Raw genomic sequence first — 15,505 nt, 5'->3', positions numbered from 1 at the left:
CCACTGATGCCATATTTCTGGTAAGACAGCTGCAGGAGAAATACCTAGCCAAAGATAAGCCCCTGTACCTGGCTTTCATTGACATGGAGAAAGCCTTTGACAGGGTCCCCCGATCCCTTATCTGGTGGTTAATGAGGAAACTAGGGATAGATGAATGGTTAGTAAGAGCTGTGCAAGCCATGTACAGGGATGCTGTAAGTAAGGTAAGGATTGGCAATGAGTACACTAAAGAATTCAAGGTAGAGGTTGGGGTCCACCAGGGTTCAGCCCTCAGCCCCCTCCTATTTATCATAGTCCTCTAGGCAATAACGGAGGAATTCCACACAGAATGCCTCTGGGAGCTCCTCTATGCTGACGACCTTGCTCTAATCGCTGAGTCACTATCAGAACTGGAGGAGAAGTTTTAAGTGTGGAAACAAGGATTAGAATCAAAGGGCCTTAGAATCAACCTAGCTAAAACCAAAGTCCTAATAAGTAGGAAGGCAGGCAAGCCACAAACGCCTTCAGGTAGATGGCCCTGCTCGATCTGTAGTAGAGGCGTAGGTAGAAACTCTATAAGATGTACCCAGTGTAAGCTAAGGACACATAAGAGGTGCAGTAATATCAAAGGAAGGCTAACTGGGAAGATAGTTTTTGTATGTGGCAGATGCTTGGGAGCGATAAACACTGAAAATGCGCAGAGACCAACTTCCGCCACATTCCAGGGAGAAAAACAAGAAGTAGTTGATAGCTTTCATTATCTAGGTGACCAAATCAGTAGCGAAGGAGGGTGCACTGAATGTATAGCTGCTAGAATAAGAATAGCTTGGGCAAAGTTCAGAGAGCTCTTACCTCTGCTGGTGACAAAGGGCCTCTCGCTCAGAGTAAAAGGTAGACTGTATGATGCATGTGTATGAACAGCCATGCTACACGGCTGTGAAACATGGGCTGTGACTGCTGAGGATATGTGTAAGATCGCAAGAAATGAAGCCAGTATGATCCGATGGATGTGTAATGTCAGTGTGCATACTCAACATAGTGTAAGTACCTTGAGAGAAAAGTTGGACCTAAGAAGCATTAGATGTGGTCTGCAAGAGATACGACTGCACTGATATGGTCATGTGGTGAGAATTGATGAGGATAGCGGTGTGAAAAAGTGTCACACCCTAGTGGTTGAGGGAACTTGTGGAAGAGGTAGACCCAGGAAGACCTGGGATGAAGTGGTGAAGCACGACCTTCGAACATTAGGCCTCACCAAGGAAATGACTAGCGATCGAGACTTTTGGAAATATGCTGTGCTTGAGAAGACTTGGCAAGCCAGATGAGACCATAACCTATGGCCTATGTCAGGAGCGTAACCAGCCCGCTTATGCGTACCTTTTCCTTCTTTGGTCACTAAACTTTGCTTGCGAAGACCTGTTGAGGCAAGTGAAATCAAATTCAAAATCAAAATCATTTCAATGACTGGCATCCGTGCTAGCGGGGTGCAAAGAGCACCATATGAGTGTGATCATTGACAGAGCAGCTATTCAAGTATGATCGTTACCAGCATTGCCTTACTGGCACTTATGCCTGTGCTAGGAGGGTGCCAAGAACACCATCCGAGCGTGATTGTTGCCAGAGCAGCCAACTGGCTTCTGTACCTGTGGCATGTAAAAGGGCACCATTCGAACGTGATTGTTACCAATGTCACTTCACTGGCACCTGTGCCAGTGACACGTGAAAAAAGATTCGAGCGAGGGCATTGCCAGTACCACCTGACTGGCCCCCGTGCAGGTGGCACGTAAAAAGCACCCACTACACTCTCAGAGTGGTTGGCATTAGGAAGGGCATCCAGCTATAGAAACTCTGCCAGATCAAGACTGGCGCCTGGTGCAACCATCTGGTTGCCAGCCCTCAGTCAAAATCGTCCAACCCATGCTAGCATGGAAAACTGACATTAAATGATGATGATAATGATGGTTCTGGGTTCAGTCCCAACACATGACATGTTGGGCAAGTGTCTTCCATTATAGCTCCAGGCTAACCAAAGCCATGTAAGTGAATATAGTAGACAGAAACTGAAGGAAGCCCAGTGTGTTTGTGTGTGTGTTACCCACCACTGCTTGGCAACCAGGGTTAGTGTGTTTACTCCCAGTAACTTAGAAGTTCAACAAAAGAGATTGGTGGAATTAGAACCAGGCTTTAAAAACAACAACAACCACCTGGGAGTCATCATTTGACTAAAATTCTTGAAGGTGGTGCCCCAGCATGGGCTGCAGTCTGATGATTGAAACAAATAAAAGAAAGAATTGTATATATAAACAATATAATCCATACAAAAATAATGCTTGTTTGGTAAAATGGTTTCTGGATCTGCAGATAATGAGCTTTTATTAATCAAAAGTAGAAACTTAAAGCTGAATACGAAATTTTTTTTTTAAATATTCAGCAGGAGTGGCTGTGTGGTAAGTAGCTTGCTAAGCAACCACATGGTTCCGGGTTCAGTCCCACTGCGTGGCACCTTGGGCAAGTGTCTTCTGCTATAGCCCCGGGCCGACCAAAGCCTTGTGAGTGGATTTGGTAGACGGAAACTGAAAGAAGCCTGTCGTATATATGTATATATATATATATGTGTATGTGTGTGTTTGTGTGTCTGTGTTTGTCCCCCCAACATCGCTTGACAACCGATGCTGGTGTGTTTACGTCCCCGTAACTTAGCGGTTCGGCAATAGAGACCGATAGAATAAGTATTAGGCTTACAAAGAATAAGTCCCGGGGTCGAGTTGCTCGACTAAAGGCGGTGCTCCAGCATGGCTACAGTCAAATGACTGAAACAAGTAAAAGAGTAAAAGAGAGTAGAGTATAACCCTGATATAGATCAGTAAAAATTTATAGACAAACATACAAAGTGAAACATAAGGAGTCTTTTCAGAGAATGCTGGAATCCAGCTCCTAATGTTACCTTTTTGTAATGAATAAACCTAAGAATAAACTGTCAGATGGCATCGAAATCTCTTATCAGCAACAACAAGCAAGCCATTACTTGGATGGCACTGCTCAAACTCCAGATTGAAATAAAAACACGGCTGTGTCAGTTGGTTGTTGTTGATAAATTATCAACTCATCAACAGCAATGCTAAAAAACGATTTTTTTTTTCCTTTTTTATGTTTTTATCCCACTTCTTCCACAGGAAGTAAATCCTCAGAAGATGGAAGTTAAATACTACAAATGAGATAATTGTTATTCAATTTTAGAAAACAATTCCAAACAAAAATTCAATTTCGATTTTGTTTTTGTTTTCCTGTCATGAATTATTGCATAAGTAATTACTGCTTGTTTGTTGCATTCTTTTGGATTTATCAAAAGGAAATTTTTTTTACAGTTAAGGTTACCATCTGACAGGAAATGTGGCTGACTTAAAACAATCTAAATTTGTTTAGAATGTTTTTACAGATATTTACCAAATTTAGAATTAAGGGTAATTTCTTCTCTTAACTCTTGACCTTTTTTAAGTTGCTGGAATTATTCTAAAGAGATATTTCAAGAACTTTACAACTCAAGAGATTCCATCTTTCTTTAGGTCATATTAATGCATAATTTCATCTAAAATTAAGAGCATTTATCCAAGAAAAAGACACAGAACTCAATTCCTAACCAAAACAAAGTTTACTCAATGAATAAACTTTTCAAAATACGCAATATTCAAATGAAAACTTTCAGCATTTGACACTTTAAAATTATTTAAAATAAAAAAAGAGAAATAAACTTTGACAGAGATTTCAAAACAGCAGAGAACTACAATGAAATATTTAAAAGAAGTTTTAAAAATTAGGTTGTTGGCAAAATGAAACTAAAATTATATTAATCAGTAAGTCTATATATCAGTACCATTATTAGCTAAAAAAAAAAGGGGTGGGGGCCAATGGGGATTGATCATTTTTACCTGTCAGAAGCAAGAATGATATTTACATATATAGACTTGACTGTGTGGTTTGAGAAGCTTAATTCCCAACCAAATGGTCTTAGGTTCCATCCCACTGTACAGCACATTGGGCAAGTGTCTTCTACTATAGCACCAGACAGACCAAAGCCATGTAAGTAGATTTGATAGACCAAAACTGAAAGAACCCTGCTGTGTCTATATACAGGGTGCGATGGGTTAAATTGTCACTATTTTATATTTTTTAATTCTCACATGTGCATTGTTTGCTTCAGAGTTTGTTGACTGCACAGTATAGTAGGGTCAGTTGGGTACCGTCTGTGAGAAAAACAGCACCATGACACAATTCACTCTGCCAGAAATTTGGAAATGACATGCTGTACTGCTTGGCATTCACACTAGGAGCTCCAATACGAACACTTCAGAGTGTTTGGGTGTCAGTCTGAGGACAGTGCAATCTGAGGATATGTGCCGAGATTGATAAAAATTAAACATCCAGTCAGCATCATGGTGTTTGGAGTGATCACAAGTGATGGCAACATTATGCCTCTATTCATCTTCCTACACAGCCTCAGACTCAACAAAGCTGCTTTTCTCTCCTCTCTGGGCATTGAAATTTAGTATTATGCATCTGTGTAGCTATTTATCTATGAGGAACTAAGTGTGGTGGAAAGCGAGAGGTAGATTATGTGTCTGCCTAAATGTGAATACACAATCGGTGAAAACTATTTGCATTAGAACATTTTTATTCTCTGAAATTTACACTTATTTATATAAATACTTACCTAGCAACTTTTTTTTTCTATCTTAGACTAAACATAAAAATGAGGCTACATGGTCTGAAAATAGGAATCTTCCTATAGGATAATGGAAACAGCAAACTTATCGCTTGCTGGGTGACTGCATTGTGGATCACACTTCAGAGAGTCTGCCAACCCTTCTCTGAAATCAGATACTTCTTCGTTCTTTTCTTTTCCTTCCACAGAAGTACTTTATAATGTCTAACATCACTTTACATAGAAAATATTTGTAGTAAATTCACTCAGAACAAAATATCTGTGTAAAATGAAGCAAAACATTTTCTCAGCTTAAATTAACAAATTAAGCTTTGTATTGTCTCCCTGATCAAATTAATTATTCAACTAACTTCAGTTGGCTTTCTAACCCTACACTGGAATATGGCCTTTATATCTCATGACATTAAAACCAATCTACTAAAACCTTTGGTTAAGTATTAAAATGCTCCACACTAAACAATAAGCACTCAGTTCTTTTCTATTTACTTATTTATTTTTTACAACTATTGCCACATAGGTAGAATGTCATTTTCAAATTTAGACTTTTGTATATCGTTGGAATAAGTAATCTTACAGATGGATATTTCTTGCTACTAATGAATTAGAAATGGTACTTGTAAACCACAGAGACTGAAACAAGCAGCATTGTCTGGCCTAGAGCCAAAACTTACAAACTGTAGCAAGGTTTAAACTCTTCAATCGTGTTGTCAAGAGTCCAGAATACACAGAAAAAAATTCCATTTTTGATCTAAGGTAGAGAATGGATGAATCTAGATAGCTGACCTAAAAATAATGGAATGAGAAGAAAATGAATCCAACATAAATACAATTTAGAGAAACATGTACACTTACTATTCAAGATGAACAGGTTATCTTATTGAAACTATTCAAGGTATAGCAACTTCTTTAACACATGGCTCTATGAAGTTGAGTTTTATCCCTTTCCTCTTAAGATGGATATCCACAGTAAAGAAAGGATAAACTTACAAGATGTAAATCTGTTCCCTAGAACTACTCTTTTACTCTTTTACTTGTTTCAGTCATTTGACTGTGGCCATGCTGGAGCACAGCCTTTAGTCGAGCAAATCAACCCCAGGACTTATTCTATTGGTCTCTTTTGCCGAACCGCTAAGTTACAGGGGCGTAAACACACCAGCATCGGTTTTCAAGCGATGTTGGGAATACAAACACAGACGCGCGCACACACACACACACACACACACACACACACACATACATACATACATACATACATACATACATACATACATATACATATATATATATATATATATATATTTATATGACGGGCTTCTTTCAGTTTCCGTCTACTAATTCCACTCACAAGGCTTTGGTCGGCCTTAGGCTATATCAGAAGACACTTGCCCAAGGTGCCACACAGTGGGACTGAACCCGGAACCATGTTTTAATTCATTCTGGGATCAAGAAAAGATTGTGCTGCGTAATCATATTATCTCATCAATACCAATATTATTAAGCGTAATTTACAACTCTCTTCTTTGATCTCTCAAATTTTTCTTCATCATTTTGTCATAATCTTTTAAAATACATTCCATATCGGTATACTCTAAACTAGTACCATGAAAACTAGGCCAATTTCTTTATTCCCTTGCACTCAACCTGACTCACAAATTAACACTGTGCAAAATGTGCAACTCAACCCATTCCTCTACAGGACAACCTGTTGCATGATCATCAGCAACTAAACTGGGAACTCCATCAAGCTTGCTCAGCGAGGAGGGTGATTTGTTGAACATTCTGCAGGATGAAAAGAAAAACCCAACAAAGGGCAGATGGACTCAAGAGTCAACAGTCATTCAATAATGCAGGAAGATGTGTGGCCCTTGTGGTTAGCATCTTGCGTTCACAATTGCAAGACCATGTTTTGATTCCCAAACTGGCTGTGCATTGTGTTCTTGAGCAAGGCATTTCATTGCATGTTTTTCCAGGCACTCAGCTGTAAATGGGTCACCTTGTGATGGATTGGTGTGCAAGAGTGAGAAGATGACTCAGGAAAATTACCCAAATGGACTCCTTGTGAGTCACATTTTTTTTTATTCAGTGATTGAATAAACCTGTACAGTGAGTCTCAACTAATATGTTTGAGAAAAATGGAGAATCTGATATTTGTTTTTGAGACAACAAATGGCTTTGGATGTGCTTCAGCCTCTGTTTGGCCTCATCAGCACATTACATTTCAATTCCAAACATATGGACATTTTAATATATACAGAAAGATTTTACAACATTGTGGAGGTGCATGGCTTAGTGGTTAGGGTGTTGGAATCATGATCGTAAGATTGTGGTTTCAATTCCTGGACCAAGCAATGTGTTGTGTCCTTGAGCAAGACACTTTATTTCACATTGTTCCAGTCCACTCAGCTGGCAAAAATGAGGAATCCGGCGACAGACCAGCATCCTATCCAGGTGGGGAAATATTTATGCCATAAAACTGAGGAAATGGCCCTCACGAGTTGGTATGCCTCAAGAAGGTAATTTTACCTTCTTTTTTGTAGGTCAAGGATACAATGATGAGAAGGAATGTGCCATATTAATGAAATCAGATCAAAGCTGAAATGTGTTCTTAGGTCAACCTTCGCTCCCAAATAAAGATCAGAGTGTCCTTTTACTTAATTCAACAGTAAAATTGTTTTTTAACTTCCTGAAATTCTCTTTTCTATCTTTAGTACTTTAACACAAGTACTATGTTATTCTGGTATTAGAGCCAACATAGAACACAAAGGAGCCGTTTGAGCATTTGCAATCATCAATCGATTGTGGTTATAAAAAAACTTTCAAGTTCAGTGCATCTGTTGCACCTCAGGTTCCTGCAGTCTTCCCAAAAGAAACATGAGACAACTTGAGATTCTTTCATTTCTTTTGGGCATCCACAGTTAGTGCTAAGTACAAAATGGAATTCTCCCCTATTTTTTTATCCCCATTTCTCTGATACTGTTGAGCTTATATGGACTCATGCTAGTAACTCATACTTTAGCCTTGGCCTCTTTGGGATTTTTCATTAAACTTTATTCTTATAAATTTGCACTTTTATGGTTTAACAAAGTCTGATAAAAAAAAAATTAATAAATCTTAAAGATCCTATGTGAATCAATTTTAAAATCCTTGATAATTATCTTGTCGCTGTTTGCTTCACAATAATGCATGTGTGTGTGTGTGTACTAGCTGAGTATCCCATCATTGGGAGGCAATTTTCACAAAAGAATACCTTTATCGCAATTTCTTTTTATTCCATGTTCAACCATGTCTTCTCCAATGGATAAACCTCTTCATCAGGACAGATTTCTGCATCATTTGGGGCAGTTTATAATGCATCTATAAACTAATGTTTTGCTTTTCCATTTGGTGTATGGATGTAAAGATTTTTCTTAGCTCTCTGCTGATGCTTTGTGAGGCTCTTTCCACTCTGTCACCTTTATGAAATTCCTTCAACACATGCATACACACACTCTTACACACATGCACAAACATACAATATATATACAGAGAAAGAGAGAGAGAGTGTATAGTAAATACATAGAGAGAAGAATCTTTCCTGTTGCTGTCACAGATTTTGATATTTTAAAATTAATTAAAAGTTTTCAAATTTGATGCCTGGATGTACTTTTCATGATGAATCTGATTTTGTGATTCATTTATTACAGAAGAAATATTTAGAAAAATGTTACAGAAGTTTAAAGTTTGATCATTATTAGCCAGTCGGAAAAGAGGATTTGGAAGCTGGCATTTTCTGCCTGATTGCTGTCTCTCACAAAATGATAATAATTCCATTGACAAAGGTTTCACCAAAATGAAAGCAAAACATTACAACAAAAGTTGTAAAAAGCTTTGATAAGTTTTAATGAATAAAGTTATGTAAAAGATAGTTTATGCAAACAGGTATGCAAATAATTTACATCGAGATAGACAGATAATGTCATATCAAGAGAGAGTGGGGAGGAGCAGCATGTGTGAGAGATATACAGAAAGAGAGAGAGAGAGAGTGATAAAGACTGATAAATATAGAAAGAGGGGGGAAGGCAAAAAAGGGAGAGCCTGATAGACGCAGATAGAGAATAGAAGATTTGGTGAATTAAAAGTCGAGTTATTTCTTGTAGCAAATTATAGTTTTTTATTACTAATTCCTGAAAACTTCCCCATTGCAATGCAGATGTCAAAAATCAAATGTGTTTTTCTCAAGGACACTCCATTTTGAAGCCTTTCTGTGATTTACCCACATACACACATACACTCTCACTTATAAAGTAGATGTATATATCATCATCATCATCATTATTATTACTGTTATTTACTTTCAATTTGCATGTTTGCTGCAACCATTGAAAGACAGCAGAAACAACGAACACTGAAGTATAATCACACACAAACATATAGCTACACACAAACACATACATATGTGTGTGTATGGGGTCTTAGGTGGTCTTATGTTGGTAGAGTGCAAATTAATGGAAGTAGTGGTGGTGGTTGTACACAGTAGCACTAAAGAGTATTTATTTTGGTGGACTAAGACTTTTTTTTTAAATAGCAAATGATTTAATGCAAGTAATTGTCATCTGCTGAATGTTTGAAAATTTCAACTCTGAAAAAGTTGCAGATGTGCAATGTTTTTGATAGAATGAATCAAACAATAATTTTGACAACTCAAACAAACTATTGGACTGGTTAGAAAAAGATCAAATCTGTGGTAGAATCGTTCTTGTGTTATAAATGATTTCAATGCAAATCATGCAAAAAAAATAAAATAACTCCAAATGATTTTCAGGGCAAAAGGATTTTTAGGAACTAAAAAGAAACATCAAAACCTTTTTGAAAATTTGATTTTTTTTTTTCTAGACAATCCCAAATCTCTCTAAACTGTGAAGAGACATTTTGGAACAGTAACAAATACTAATTGATTAGCAAAATTTGTTTCCAGAAAAGTTTTCAGAGTCGATAATATTTAAGTTCAATTTCCAATTCCTCAAATACTTTGTTCAATAAGTCTACTGTATTCGTCATTTCCTTGTACATCTACCTTCCTTGTGATCGACATAAAATAATTCCGGGTCTTCAACACTGTTATTACAGGATTGACAACCGTGCAAGCTTTTAGTCAAGATCAATCACTCTGGCATGAAGTTAAATTAGGAGCTTTTCCAAAACCATAACGTTTATGCTGCGCAAACAAAATAATGAAAGAGTATAAACTGTAATCCCTACGTAGAATAAAGATAAATGGAAGATGCTCTGCTACTAAACCTCATCCAATGACTTTATGATACAATAAATATATGAGTGCTTACCCAGCCATCCAAAAGCCCCCAAATTCTTTACTAGGCAAGAGTTAAATAGTAACAGTCTCATAAGATTTTCTTCTATTCCCAACAAGTAAACAGACACACACAGAATTAAGTGCCTTAACTAGAGACAACAAACCATCCACAGTAGATTTGAGCTTCAAAACCTATCAGTTAATATGCCTTTATCCACCGATTTTATTTACACACGCACAAGCACACACACACACACATCCTGCACCAAGTTTGGTCAATTAAATTGAATAGATTAGTTCAAAAAGGTTCTAAGAATGATAAGAATGAAATGGCCAGATGTGTACATACTACATTCACTGTTGGAGGAAAAGGCAAACAAAGAAAAAATATAGTAAGAGAGGGAGGCCACTTACTGACGCAAATGAAACAGACATTCTTGAGATAATTTACAGAAAAGAGGAAAATTGAAGAGAGAGAGAGAGAGAGAGAGAGAAGAGGGAAGGAGGAGGTGGAGGTCAAAGTATATATAACGTCACAAGTGGAAGAGCTGACACTGATGACGTCAGCCAGGGGGAGGAGGCTAACAAACGATGGAAAAGTTGATAAAAGCATTTGTTCATAGAATGCAACGATTCTAATTTAAGTAGTTTACTAAGTGTTAGTTACTACAATTAATTGATTACAAACAAAACAATACAGAAGCATTAAGTAATCTCGAAATACTAACACACATTTGCACAAATATACGATAAATATACGTGGCTACGTCAGCCAGAGTTGGGGGACGTACTCAGAGACAGTAAGAAAGAAATATAAATTGGATTGATGCACACATTTGTAATATAACATAATGACACTGTAAATAGGAAAGTAGTTAAGTAATTTCAATATGAATGGATGTGTCAGTGTGTCTGCTGCACATTGTGTGTGCGTGTGTGTGCATGAGGTGTAGGGGTGTGGGGTGTGCTCACACATGTTCGTACACTTGAGTATATGATTATAAATATGTATCTAAGCATGCAAACATGTAAACTATATTTTTACTTTGCACACACACACACATGCATAGGGTGACTATTCCACATAATTCTACATGTCACTGGACACAGGAATGAGCACATTGAGAACCGTTCAACAGATAATCTCAAACAAATTCGAATGATAGCACTCATGTGACCAGGAAGACTTCTCTATACATTGTGGATATCTGTACCCAGCTAGAGTACTGACTGGCATTGTACCTGCTCCATTACCCAATTAGTAGAGAGCTGTGAGAGCCTCACAACATTTTGGATGTCAAATGCCCAATCCTTTGATTTGTGCTTTAGCCTGCAACTGTAGTTCAGTCAAAAGAGACCAGTTGTGAGAAATGCATAAAACACATTGGGTCATCCCATAAAGAATGCGGGTTTTTATACTTCTTTTACTTTTCAAAATTAAGATAAACAAAGTTCTTTTTTATCTAAAATATACTCTCCTTCATTTTCTGCAATGCTCTTCCATCTTCCTGGTAGACTTGCAAAGCCCATCTAATGTGAGCGCTGCAATATTTTAGAAATGAAGATCTTGGTTATTTTATCAAATTATATTTTTATGCACCCTGATTTTGTTTAAAACCAAACCTAAAAACACAAAGCTTAAATGCTACATTTAATAGTCTTATTTACACAACTAAAATGCACAACTCTCTCCTGAAACACAAATCTAATATGAAGTAAATTTGTTTAGTTTTTGATGTTTTTGTTCTATTTTTGAAAATGTCACAATGTTAATTTAAACTTATTTGTACCATAGTTTTGCTTAACAACATAAGGTTAAAGTAGCCATTTTCAAAATCTCAATTTGATTTAAATGGGATGGTTAGTATTAGGGTGTCTATAATATTTAAGCAATAATATGATTAATTCAACTGATCATATTAACGGGGAAAATAATAATTAAGCCCAGTTGTTATGCGGCAAATTCAAAGCATCAGAAGAGAAAAACAGATCAGCAAATCTCTTAATTAGCATCAGTGTGCAATCTATATCTCAGCCTGTCACAAGCAGTTGCAACAAGCAAGCTAAATTCAGTGCAACACTTATTGCAACACTTCTGCACTTATTGTACATCACAGAACAGTGTTGGTGGAAAGTAAGGAATCTGTTGATGATGCAGATTTCTTTTTTGCTGAATAGAAAAAGGGCTGCATTTGGGATGCTTTTGCTGTAGATTTCTGGGTGTTTTATATCCTTGAATATTTAGAGGTTTTTTTTTTATCAAGGAGTAGCAGCAACTGTGATGGAGATTTGAAATTACAACAATTAATAATGCTTCTCTTTTGTCCATTTTATATTTTGAACATTTCCTGTTTTGATAGGTGGTCTACATGTGCATTTGGTCAGGAGTTGATAGAATCAGAGACATTGAGCTTCATAGAAGCGGAACATTTTGTGGTATGTCTCTAAAGACAATGATTGGTCCCTGTAGAGAGTTGAAGATGGAAGAGTTTGCTAAATCAAGGAGTTACATTCAGAATAATGTGTCATTTTCAATAAGTGGAGGATATATTGTTGGGGATGTTAGCTTCTGATAAATGGAAATATTTTCACATTTGATATGTTTGTCTCCATTTTTGCTTTACTTGGTGGGTGTGGAAGAAGGGCCATTGGGCCATGACCTTTGCAGACTCTTCTGCACTGGTGAGAGCAATACCATTAATGTTTCTCTTGAACAGTTACAAGTGAATAACGGTGGGAAAGACATGAGCAGAGAGGGAATTATAGAGGGCTAACAGTTTGGGGAGGAAGTTCTGGGGGTTGTGATTAGTGTGGGATCTGTGGTGTTGGGAGAAGGAGAAATGAGTAGATTGGGAATGCATGGTGGAGCAGCTTGAGACCAACTAGCTCCAAGAAACAAAGACCATTATAGTAGTGATAGAAAAGGCAGAGAGAGAGAAGAGAGAGAGCATAGCTGTAGACTAGAGACTTGAGTGTGTCTGTGAGTGATGTTATTCCAGTTAGTCAGGTGGCTCCTCTCTACATGTAGCAGCATTAGCAACATGCAAGACAGGAGAGTAATACTCCATGGTGGTGAGTTTAGTAAAAGAGAAGATAAAAATATCTCCATGATGGTTGATAAGGAAAAGAAAGTTTTATCAATGGTGTAAACTGTGCAATTGGCAGAGACTTTCTCTGTAGAATTACTGACTTACAAAAGCCACCTTTGATGAAGAGTTGGGTAAGATGATTCCACAAACTTGGCAGAGACTTTCCTGGTTGGGTACCAAAAGGACCAGCTAACATTTCAGACCTTATCTTCCACACAGCCAAACAGGCAAAAATTGCAGAAATTGAATTCTTCCATAAATAAACCTAATATTTTATACACAGCTTACCTGCTGACATGTCATTTGTTTTAGATGTCATAAATGATTAAAGTGTCAAAATTATAAGGTTTTTATATTACAATCAACATAGATTAACTAAAGACACAAGGTCCAGCATTTTAACTGTATTATGGAAAAGGAAACATATTTTCCCTAGACCACAACCAACTGTTTGCATCACATGTTCAATAGATATCCCCCCATCATCATCATCATTTAATGCTCAGCTTCCATGCTGATATGGATTGGATTATTTACAGGGATCAATGGGTAAGAGAACTGTGCTGAGCTCAAATGTCAGGTTTGGCACGGTTTCTATGGCTGGATGCCCTTTTCTTAACATCAACTATTTTGAAGAGTGTGCCAGATGTGTGTGTATGTGGATGTATATACTATTTGGTGATTTCTAATAAATGGTCTGTGAAATCATCATCATTATCATCATCATTTAACTTCCGTTGTCCATGCTGGCATCAGTTGGACAGATTCACTGAGCTTGCACACTGCCATCATGGAAAAGTAGACATAAACTGATGATGATGATGCATCAACATCCCAAGCTGGCATATTTAATAATTAAGCAATTTATATTAAGAGGAGTAGTAGGAGACAAGCAGAAGAAAGATAAATGAAAGAGAGGGAGAAAGAGAGAGAATCTTTTAATGCAACTGTTTGTTGTCTGATTCCTTTCTGACACTGAAGTTTATGTGGCACCTTTTAACCTGGCTCATATTTTGTTACTAAATTAGATCCTACAAGAGTAGAATGGTTTGTGTTTGGTTGATAATGATTTGAAATATATTTTTATAGGCTTTCATGTTAGTGAAACACTTATACCACAAATATATCTTAAAATTCCTGAAACATTTTATGAGAATAGAATTAGAAAATACAGTCCTACCATCGAAGTAGGTTGTAATACAACATTCAGCAAAGACATTTGGGCAATTAAATCGCTAATTAGATTAGATTTTATATAATTGCAACTGCAATAAAACTTGATAAACAGAAATTTGCCTTAATATATCATTTTACTGCATCGGTTTCTAATTCAGTTGATGTCAATCTAAAGAGGTGATATTGCTACCAGTAAACTTAGAGGGATTAATCATGAGTAAGTCATATATCTCCTAGGCAGAGTCAATGGAATAAAATTTTTCAAACAGCTTTCACCAATGTATAATAATTTTCAAAGAACTTTACAGTTCTAGTGAAAACTATGTTACACAACACCTGAATCATATGTTTGGCTAATGTTAATAATAATACAATGTAAATTGTATTCAGACTTCAACAATAATTTGATTGTGTCTTGGAAGCTAAACAATTACGTCATGGAAGAGTTAAAGATCACCTCCATCAGTCAGCATTGAGCATACATCAAAACAGGTCAATGAGCAGACCTGGCCAAGATTTATGTTAGAAAGACCAGCTGCTGTCCATACATACAAGTCTCCCTGTCTCTGCATCACTGGTGGTTATCCATAGAAAAGGAGATTATCTGGATTTATATAGCTTGGCATCTGTGTCATCCCAAGCATTGCTTTCATCCTTTCAGATTGATTAAAAAAAAAAGCATCAAACCAAGATAATGGATTAGCAGAACTTAATTGATGTTTTGTGGTTTTTTTGCATTCTGGCAAAGCACTGATATTAGAATACCAACAGATGGAACAGAGACCCACTAAGTGTCTCTAACAGAGGTATTTTTTTATTGACCCCAAAAAGAACAAAAGACCTTCATGCAATTTGAACTCAGAATGCAGAGGTTTTAAACAAATGCTGTGAAGCTTTTTTAACTAATGCAGAAGTGATTGTCAATTCACTACCTCCATATTAACTTTTAAAAATCACAGTTATATTCACTTCTATTTTCTTATATGTAAATTCACCTTCATTTTATTCTTGCATATTAATTTATACCTTTATGTTTCAAAGTTTTTCTACGGTGATATAAATAATCAACTATCATTGATCAAGTTGTAAATCAATGACAAAAGATTACCTAATCATATATCGACATGATCATCAGAGAGAAATACCTAGCTAAAGATAAACCCCTCTACATAGCTTTTGTGGACTTGGAGAAAGCCTTTGACAGGGTCCCCCGATCCCTTATCTGGTGGGCGATGCAGAAACTGGAGATTG

Source organism: Octopus sinensis, linkage group LG9 (genome assembly GCF_006345805.1).
Source record: "Octopus sinensis linkage group LG9, ASM634580v1, whole genome shotgun sequence".
Classification (NCBI taxonomy): domain Eukaryota; kingdom Metazoa; phylum Mollusca; class Cephalopoda; order Octopoda; family Octopodidae; genus Octopus; species Octopus sinensis.
This window is presented reverse-complemented; position numbering follows the sequence as displayed.